This window comes from Mustela putorius, unplaced genomic scaffold (assembly GCF_011764305.1).
Source record: "Mustela putorius furo isolate JIRA1106 unplaced genomic scaffold, ASM1176430v1.1 tig00000249_pilon_pilon_pilon, whole genome shotgun sequence".
NCBI lineage: Eukaryota > Metazoa > Chordata > Mammalia > Carnivora > Mustelidae > Mustela > Mustela putorius.
In genome coordinates, this window is record NW_025421327.1 from 220,131 (window position 1) to 231,232 (window position 11,102).

Sequence of the window (11,102 nt, forward strand, 5' to 3'; positions counted from 1 at the left end):
TTATGTTACGTACCACTTCAGTTAGGCAAAGATATGACATTACTTGGCCAGAGGGAATGAGGAGAGCTGGGGCAGATCTAGAAAAAAAACCAGATACTGTCATCAGAGGCAGCAGTGTCATCTGAAGCCATTGCACGATTTCTAGTCAGGAACATGATGATCAGGGATGAGGCGAGGCTACTCCTATTGAGGCACAAGATATAGAGAATTTCGGGGTTCAAGATTTTCATGCTTATCTAATAAATATTCCCATCTTGGATGTCTTCATTTTCTCCTTTTTCTATCAAGGATCTGAATTTGACAAATGACTTACTGAAACTTACTGAAATTCAGTCCCCTGTGCAGTTTTGTTGTGACTTTAATGTCTTGGTCTGATTTGCAGCATATTCAGTACTTCAAAAGATGAGAATCTCCTTAAAAAGCTTAAATCCCCTCTGGCTTTTAGATCATACCCTCATACAGCAGTTGGCTTCCATGAGCCTTCTTTGTTCCCTAACCCCATTATTTCCAATTCCATTAATAGAAACCAGCCTACCCTACAATTCTTAAGATTGATGATAATCTTAATGATTATGTAGCCATTAACTGTAAGCTGTAATCACCACCCCAGTAGTGAGGTCCATTATTGTCAGCTTGGGTGTAAATGAGCTGAGGGTTGGCTCAGTCTTGTCTATCATCTGTTGAACACTCAATGGTAAATCATGTATGTGTAAAGGAAGAGAAGAATGGATGTATGATTTGGAAATTATGCACAGTTGTCATTGGATTTTTGGTTTTTGTACTGTCATAGATTTGAAAGCATCAGGATGCTTTGGAGAAGCTTAAAACCTTTCAGTTCATACAAGGTCCAGGCTCTGTAGACTGCTTACTTCTATATTATATGACCTGCTCCATATTAGTAGGAAAAAATGACTGTTTTGTATAAACCAGACCAAATTGTTGGTACCCACTACTGGCTCTTTAGCATCTCTGTTGGAATGCATGTGGCTTCATGTTTCCATGCCATTAATCCATCTCCAGTTGTCTGTGACAGGAACCAGAATCCATAGTGGAGAACATATTGGGCCCCATCTGCACCAAAACCAGTCTCAGTACTGGAAAGACATGCCTTGAAGGCAGCCATGATAATTCTGAAAGCTCTACACATACCTTACATTCCTTCCAGGGAGATTCAAGAGTGCTCTGGAATACATGCCAAGGAAGAGGGTGTTCACACAATACTGGACCCTTCACTTGAGTTGAAATCCCCTGAGAATCCCAAAAGGGGAGTTGCTAAGTCCAGTCATTTTTCTGGTGAAATTACGTGGAACTAATGTAAGTTATTTCTTGACTTCTTTCACTTTAATTTGTTTTCCCGATCACTAACCTCTTGGCTCTGTGATTTATGACCGTTATTCTCTGGTCCTTTTGGATAGGTCCTGCCCAGCAGGTGAAGCTCCGGTCTTTGCTCTCAGATTTCCAGTCTGCTCCTCATATTGATCCTGGCATTTCAGGATCATTTCAGGTGATAGCCGATGACTCCAGACCTTGGCTGGCAGAACCCAAGGTCATTCATTTGCGCACCACCCTCTGGCTCTGTCACCCAGTATTCAGAAGGGTAGACGGAAGTGGAAGTTGGGCAGGTGACATAAAATATTTCAAAGAATGACAGTTAAATGGAGACTGAAAAGCACTCCCTTCATATTTCTGTTTACAGTACGTGATCTGCTAAGAAGACCAAAAGACCAGTAGTTTTGACATGCAACATCGGTACAGCTCAGAAATGACTATGACTCTCCAGAACACACCAGAGGCATTTCAAGTATAACTTTATCTAAAGACCTTTGACTGTATTCATGAGATTTGGGGCTTAGAAAGAATGAACCCAGAGAAAGCTGTGGCTCAAAGATTTTGCCAATGAGGCTGATACTATTTTTAATTACTAGAGGTCTGTAAACTTAAAAAAAAAAAAAAAAATCCCAAGAGAAGAATGGGATGAAGATGGAGCAATCTTACCTTTGGAAGTGGCCCATTTTGCTCTGGAGGCACTGTGTATGTCATTAACCACATACTATAAAACATGGGATTTCCCATAGACACCACAGTTCCCAGAAGCATGTGTATACCACTCTCTTCAGCCCTTTTTCAGCATATAAATATGTTATTTTATAATGACAAGTCATTAAATTTTTCAGCCTTTGGAATGGAGTGATTTTATTGCCATCAGTTTCAATAACATGTTGGGATGAGGAAGAGGGAAGGAATTGGATCCTAAAGAGAATGGTTCACTTATTAAGGAAATAGTCTAACATAAAATTTATTTGTAGGTGAAGACATTTCCATGTTTATTCTTTTGGGGACTCACTGTTTTAGCCAGATGAAACCCTCGGAAATTAGATATATCTGCAGTTATATCTTCCAGTAGTAATTGTTCTTTTCTTCCCACGCCCTTGCGAAATGAACAATGGTTCCTGCTTAGGAACATTTCTCCCCGCAGTGCAGAATATAGAGAGAAAAAAACATGCCCTGTATGTGCTGCTTAAATCTCTAGGGAAGTTATTTAGACTCTCTGGACTTCAGTTTCTTCTGCTGTGAAGTGGGAACTAGTAATAACCTTAATACATGGTTACCAAGATAAGAATATAAATAGCACATGAAGAACACCTGGTACAGTGTACAGAATGCCAGTCAAATTAAAAACATTTCAGTTTGTATATTCTGGGAATAAAACTCCAATACATTTACCCCACATAGTGTATTATGTAGTATATTATGTAAATGTCTTACCTTTTGGAAGATTCACCTCTAATTTCAGTATTAACTTTGAACTGGGTAAATGTTTTGTCTTTCTTAAGATGCTAAATTCAGTTGTTTAAACTTACATGGCAAATAAACATATCTGTCTTTACCAAGTATAGTTCTACTTACATATTTTTAATTGAGTCTACTCTGAAATATTTTTAGTTAAGTCATACTGTCTTTTTTTAAATTTATTTTTTATTTATTTTCAGCATAACAGTATTCATTATTTTTGCACCCCACCCAGTGCTCCATGCAGTCCATGCCCTCTATAATACCCACCACCTGGTACCCCGACCTCCCCCCCCCCCCCCCATCCCTTCAAAACCCTCAGATTGTTTTTCAGAGTCCATCGTTTCTCATGGTTCACCTCCCCCTTCCAATTTCCCCCAACTTCTTTCTCCACTCTAACTCCACATGTCCTCCATGCTATTTGTCATGCTCCACAAACAAGTGAAACCATATGATAATTGACTCTCTCTGCTTGACTTACTTTACTCAGCATAATCTCTTCCAGTCCCATCCATGTTGCTTACAAAAGTTGGGTATTCGTCCTTTCTGATGGAGGCATAATACTCCATAGTGTATATGGACCACACCTTCCTTATCCATTCGTCTGTTGAAGGCATCTTGGTTCTTTCCACGGTTTGGCGTCCGTGGCCATTCCTGCTATAAACATTGGGGTACAGATGGCCCTTCTTTTCACTACATCTGTATCTTTGGGGTAAATACCCAGGAGTGCAATGGCAGGATCATAGGGAAGTTCTATTTTTAATTTCTTGAGGAATCTTCACACTCTTCTCCAAAGAGGCTGCACCAACTTGCATTCTCACCAACAGTGTAAGAGGGTTCTTACACATCCACATCCCCTCCAACACCTGTTGTTTCCTGTCTTGCTAATTTTGGCCATTCTAACTGGTGTTAAGGGGATATCTCAATGTGGTTTTAATTTGAATCTCTCTGAGGGCTAGTGAAGCTGAACATTTTTTCATGTGTCTGATAGCCATTTGTAGGTCTTCATTGGAATGTCTGTTCATATCTTCTGCCCATTTTTTGATATGATTGTCTGTGTTGTGTGTGTTGAGTTTGAGGAGTTCTTTATAGATCCTGGATATCAACCATTTGTCTGTACTCATACTCTCTTTTTATCTTAGTTTTTCAATTAAGTGTCTACTTCTGTTAATTTTCTAAATTGGAGACATATATAAAAAAAAGTACTCTATGTGGGGACCAAACTCACAACCCCAGGGGTCAGGATTCACATGCTTTTCTGAGAGGCAGTCAGGCACCCCCATCCATGTTTTGTTTTTTGTCCTTCAAGGTGTTATTTTAAAGCTGACATGACAGTTGTTCTTGGCATTCCCTGTCCCCAGGGTGTATATGGTAGAGGAGGTTCAGCCTGGTAAGTAAGCAGAGTGGCTATAATGGGAAGTATGCATACAGGAAATAGGAAAAGCCAGGACCCAAATGCCTTGGAGCAATACTGAATTCATCCACCAAATGGCTCTTCACAGGGTCTGAATCTTGTACCTGATGCAAGTTCTGATTGGGTAGCAACGAGGCCCTGAAAATGGTCAAATATTTTTACTGTCACTTTCTCAGGAGGAAATTTGAAGCTTCATTAGTTTGCATGGGGTTAGAGATTGACCAAGAAAAAAAAAAAAAGTCTAGAAACAAAACTGGGAATTAGGATTAGGGTACAGAGCCATAATAATTTCAGATTAAATGAAATTTAAAATAAAATTTTAATGCTATAAATTCCACATCTCATGTGTCTGATTTTAAAGCCCACTAGTGCCTTCTAACCTCAGAGGAGATGAGTTTGGATGCTGCCTCTGTTGCTGACTTATCTTGAGTAACTTTCTCTCAGATGATTTTCTCATGAGCATTTTGGGACAGTTGTGATGCTTATTATAATTAAAGATCATTGATATATGTGAGCTTCTAAAATAGTGGATATATAGTACTTTAGGTGACTCATCCTTGCCCTTGTAACTGGTATTTTATTGAAATGATTCAGTTGTAGTTTACATTGCAAAGAAAACACCTCGCAGTATGACCTGCTTCTGCAGATTTGTCATTAATCTTCTGAAAATGTTTAATTATATACAAAAAGAAAACCTGCTTGAAGTCTATTCTTAGAGTCGTTTAATTCTGTTTCTGCAAATAAACTATAGTCTAATTATATTTTGACATTTGGATTTTTCAGAGTGGATAATTTTAAATACACTTTGTAACTGGAGCCTATTTAAAGGTTATCTTTATGTGTTCCTTTTCTGATTCTTCATTATTTTACTTTTTTTAAAAAGGTTTTATTTATTTATTTTACAGAGAGAGAGATAACGATACCATGAAAGCCCGGGGAGTGGGACAAGAGAAGCAGGCTTCCCGCGGAGCAGGGAGCCCAATGCACGAGGACCCTGGGGCTCCTGACGCGAGCCGAAGGCATGCACTTAAGGACTGAACCTTAAGGACTGAAACCAGGCACCCCTTCATTATTTTAATTTTAATGAAAATTAATTTTACTCTTTTCCTAGAATCATCGTTTATGTAATATTAAACTAGTCATAAAGGATAATAATAAACATATAAAATAAAAGGCATTGTTTTTAACAACATCTTCAATCATTACTGGTGAAATGTTGATATTTTTAAAAAGGTTTCGGTGTATTTAAAATGTCTTTTATTGGGGCGTTTGGGTGGCTCAGTGGGTTAAGCCTCTGCCTTCGGCTCAGGTCTTGATCTCAGGGTCCTGGGATCAAGCCCTACATCAGGTTCTCTGCTCAGCAGGGAGCCTGCTTCCCCCCCCCTCCATCTGCCTTCTGTTCTGCCTACTTGTGATCTCTCTCTCTGTCAAATAAATAAATAAAATCTTAAAAACAATAAACTATCTTTCACTAGTTTTCATAGTGGGATTATTTTCTTAATTCCCTCTTTGCATAGTTTATTGCTAAGATACAGAAACATTACTAGTTTTTTTTGTATGTTGATTTTTTTTATCCTGGAAATTTTTTATACTTATTATTCTCTTGGCTTTTTGTGGATTATTTAGGTTATTCTACATGTAAGAACATGTCATCAGCAAACATAATTTTACTTTTTCCTCTGTGACTTGTATGCCCTTTATTTCTTTTTCTTACCTAATTGGATTGGCTATGACTTAGAGTTCTATACCGAATAAAAGCAACAAGAATGAGAATCCTTTACTTGTTGATCTTTAGAGTGAAAGCTTCCAGCTTTTAAATGTTGATTGTGATGTTACCTTTGGGCTTGTTATATGTGGTTATATGTGGTCTTCACTATGTTAAAGTATACCTAGGATGATGAAGGTTTTTTTCATGAAAGGGTATTGAATTTTCTCAAATGGTTTGTCTGCATTTATTGAGATGATCACATGATTTTTACTCTTCATTCTTTAATGTGATATTTCATATTAATGGATCTATCTTGAAACATCCTTTATCCAGGCATAAATTCTACTTACTCATGGTACATGATCCTTTTAATGTGCTGTTGAATTCAGTTTGTTAATACTTTTAAGGGATTTTGTATCTTTATTTATTGGGGATCTTGGCTAATAACTTTCTTGTGGTATCTTTACCTGGCTTTGATAATAGGGTAATGCTGGCCTCATAAGATGAGTTTTAGAGTGCTTATTCCTCTAAATTTTGGAAAGTTTGAAAAGTTTTGGCCTTATTTATTTAAGTAATTTATTTATTTATTTTAAATTTGGCAACATTTACTAGGGAAAACATCTGGTCCTGGGTATTTTTTTTTTTTTAAGATTTTATTTATTTATTTGACAGACAGAGATCTCAAATAGGCAAAGAGGCAGGCAGAGAGAATGAGAGGGAAGCAGTCTCCGTGCTTGCAGAGTCCAATGTGGGACTTGATCTCAGGACCCTGAGATCATGACCTGAGGCAAAGGCAGAGTCTTAACCACCCTGAGCCACCCAGGCGCCCCTAGCTTTTTTTTTTTTTTTCCCCCTTCCTGGAAGTTTTGATTACTGATTCGATCTCCTTACTTATTAATTCATTCAGATTTTTAATTTCTTTTGGATTCAATATTGGTAGGTTGTATATTTCTAGAATTTATACACTTCTTCTAGGACATCCAGTTTGTTGACATGTAATTGTTAATAGCAGCCTCTTATTCTTGTTATCTCTCTGGCACCAGTTGTGATGTCTTCTCTTTGATTTTTGATTTTACTTGAGTGCTCTCTCTTTTTTCTTAGTTAGCCTAGCTAAAATTTGTTAGTTTTGTTTCTCTCTTCAAACAATTAACTCTTAGCTTTGTTGATTTTTAAATTTTTCTACTCTGTTTCATGTATTTATTAAATTAAACCCTTATATTATACCACACAAAAAAAATCAACTCAAAATGCATTATAGAGTTCAGTAAAAGATTTGAAACTGTATAAATCCTATAAGAAAACAGAAGTAAAGCTTCTTCACCGTAGTGTTGGCCATGATTTCTTAGCTAAAATGCCAAAAGCATAAGCAACAAAAGTAAAGTGGCAAGTAGGACTATTTCGAACTGAAAAGCTTCTATGCTGCAAAGCAAACAATCCACAAAGTAAAAGGCAACCTGTGGAATGGGAAAAAATATTCGAAACTCTGCATTTGATAAAGAGTTAATAACCAGAATGTTTAAGGTTCTCCTTTTTAATCACAGGAGCAGTGAATAGCACTGCTAATCAGTGATTAGCACTGAATAGCAGTGAATAACCAAAGCAAAAGACTACACATTCTTCTGTAGTGCACATGGCACATTCTCCATAATAGAACACATCCTGGGTCCTAAATCAGGTCTCAACCGGTATCAAAAGATTGGGACCATTCCCTGCATATTTTCAGACCACAATGCTCTGAAGCTAGAACTCAATCACAAGAGGAAATTTGGAAAGAACCCAAATACATGGAGACTAAAGAGCATCTTTCTAAAAAACGAATGGGTCAACCAGGAAGTTAAAGAAGAATTGAAAAAAATTCATGGAAGCAAATGATAATGAAAACACAACAGCTCAAAATCTGTGGGACACAGCAACGGCAGTCCTGAGAGGAAAAAAAATATATATAGCAATACAAGCCTTTCTCAAGAAACAAGAAAGGTCTCAAGTACGCAACCTAACCCTACACCTAAAGGAGCTGGAGAAAGAACAACAAAGAAAGCCTAAACCCAGCAAGAGAAGAGAAATAATAAAGATGAGCAGAAATCAATGAAATAGAAACCAAAAAAACAATAGAACAAATCAAAGAAAGTAGGAGCTGGTTCTTTGAAAGAATTAATAAGATTGATAAACCCCTGGCCAGATGTATCCAAAATAAAAGAGAAAGGACCCAAATAAAATCGTAAATGAAAGAGGAGAGATCACAACCAACACCAAAGAAATATAAACAATAATAAGAACATATTATGAGCAACTCTACGCCAACAAATTTAACAATCTGGAAGAAATGGATGCATTCCTAGGGACATATAAACTACCACTACTGAACCAGGAAGAAATAGAAAATTTGAACAGACCCATAACCAGTAAGGAGATTGAAGCAGTCATCAAAAATTTCCCAAAAAACAAGAGCCCAGGGATAAATGGCTTCCCGGGGGAATGCTACCAAACATTTTAAAGAAGAATTAATTCCTATTCTCCTGAAACTGTTCCAAAAAATAGAAATGGAAGGAAAACTTCCAGACTCATTTTATGAGGCCAGCATCACCTTGATCCCAAAACCAGACAAAGACCCCATCAAAAAAGAGAATTACAGACCCATATCCTTGATGAACACAGATGCAAAAGTTCTCACCAAAATGCTAGCCGGTAGGATCCAACAGTACATTAAAAGGATTATTCACCACTACCAATTGGGATTTATTCCCAGGGCTACAAGTTTGGTTCAACTTCTGCAGATCAATCAGTGTGATACAATAAATAATAGATTTATAATATATAGATATATAATATATAATAGATAAATAATAATAAAAGAAAGAACAAGAATCATAAGATACTCTCAATAGATGCTGAAAAAGCATTTGACAAAGTACAGCATCCCTTCCTGATCAAAACTCTTCAAAGTGCAGGGATAGAGGGCACATACCTCAATATCATCAAAGCCATCTATGAAAACCCCACAGTGAATATCATTCTCAATGGAGAAGAACTGAGAGCTTTTCCACTAAGGTGAAGAACATGGCAGGGATGTCCATTATCACCAATCTTCTTCAACATAGTTCTAGAAGTCCTAGCCTCATCAATCAGACAAACAAAAAGAAATTAAAGACGTTCAAATCAATAAAGAAGAAGTCAAACTATCACTCTTTTCAGATGATATGATACTATATGTGGAAAACCCAAAAGAGTCCACTCCAAATCTGCTAGAACGTGAACAGGAATTCAGTAATGTGCCGGGTTATAAAATCAATGTACAAAAATCAAGTTGCACTTTTATACACCAACAACAAGACAGAAGAAAGAAAAATTAAGGAGTCCATCCCATTTATAATTGCACCCAAAACCATAAGGTACCTAGGACTAAACCTAACCAAAGAGCAAAGAGTCTGTACTCAGATAACTATAAAGTACTCATGAAAGTAATTGAGGAAGACACAAAGAAATGGAAAAATGTTCCATACTCCTGGATCGGAAGAACAAATATTGTGAAAATGTCTATGCTACTTAAAGCAATCCACGCTTTTAATGCAATCCCTATCAAAATCCCATCCCTTTTTTTCAAAGAAATGGGACATATAATTCTAAAATATATATGGAACCAAAAAGTCCTTGAATAGCCAGAGGAATATTGAGAAAGAAAGCCAAAGTTGGTAGCCTCACAATTCCAGACTTCAAGGTATATTACAAAGCTGTCATCATCAAGATAGTATGGTACTGACACAAAAACAAACACATAGATCAATGGAACAGGATGGAGAGCCCAGAAATAGACGCCCAACTCTATGGTCAACTAATCTTTTTGACAAACTAGGAAAGAAAAGAATGTCCAGTGGAAAAAAGACAGTCTCTTCAACAAATGGTGTTGGGTAAATCAGCCAGCCACATGCAGAAAAATGAACCTGGACCATTTTCTTACACCAAACACGAAAATAGACTCAAAATGGATGAAGGACCTCAATATGAGGAAAGAATCTATGAAAATCCTTGAGGAGAACACAGGCAGCAACGTCTTCTGTCCCAGCTGCAGCAACTTCTTCCTACGAACATTGCCAAAGGCAAGGGAAGCAAGGGCAAAAATGAACTATTGGGACTTCATCAAGATCAAAAGCTTTTACACAGCAAAGGAAACAGTTAACAAAACCAAAAGACAGCGATTGAATGGGAGAAGATATTTGTAAAAGACATATCAGATAAAGGGCTAGTATCCAAAATCTATAAAGAGCTTCTCAAACTCAACACCTAAAGAACAAATAATCCAATCAAGAAATGGGCAGAGGGCATGAATAGATATTTCTACAAAGATGGCATCCAGATGGCGAACAGACATGTGAAAAAGTGCTCCAATAGCATGGAGGTTCCTCAGAAAGTTCCCTATGACCCAGAAATCTCACCATTGCGTATTTACCCTAAAGATACAAATGTAGTGATCTGAAGGGGCACATGCACACGACTGTTTATAGCAGCAATGTCCACAATAGCCAAACTATGAAAAGAACCTAATTAGCCATCAGCAGATGAATGAATAAAGAAGAGGTGGTATATATATATATAACGAAATACTATGCAGCCATCAAAAGAAATGAAATCTTGGCCATTTGCGACGATGTAGATGGAATTAGAGGGTGTTATGCTTAATGAAATATGTCAATTAGAGAAAGACAATTATCATATTTCCCTGATATGAGGAAGTTTGAGAGGCAACATGGGGTTCGGGCTAGGAAAAGAATAAATGAAACAGATGGGATCAGGAGGGAGACAAACCATAAGAGACTCTTAATCTCACAAAACAAACTGAGGGTTGCTGGCGGGGGAGGGGGTTAGGGAGAGGGTGATGGGGTTATGGACATTGGGGAAGATATGTGCTGTGAAGTGTGTAAACCTGGTGTTTCACAGACCTATACCCCTGGGGGTAATAATACATTATATGTTAATTAAAAAACAAAAAATAAAGAGAAAAAAAAAAGATGACACACACTAGGCTTAGACAATGTTATATCAACATTTGATAAACCAGCCAAACTTGGTGCCCTAACATGCTTCACTGTCCCAAATTTCGCTTGTTTGTGGCTGTTCCGGAAAACAAGATTGATTTTTCATGGATGCATGGCAATAGTTTTGATCCTGCCTCTTCATTTCTCCTCTCATTGTGTT

The 11,102-nt window shown here is 37.3% G+C and overlaps 1 long non-coding RNA gene across 1 annotated transcript in view; it reads left to right on the forward strand.

Annotated features, from left to right (window-relative positions):
* The window catches only part of LOC123391590, a 97,217-nt gene extending 91,821 nt beyond the window's left edge, over positions 1-5,396 (forward strand). Inside the window, exon 2 of the long non-coding RNA XR_006606280.1 lies at positions 5,110-5,396. This is a non-coding gene — a long non-coding RNA (uncharacterized LOC123391590). The remainder of the gene's footprint in view (positions 1-5,109) is intronic.
* The last annotated feature ends 5,706 nt before the right edge of the window (positions 5,397-11,102 follow it).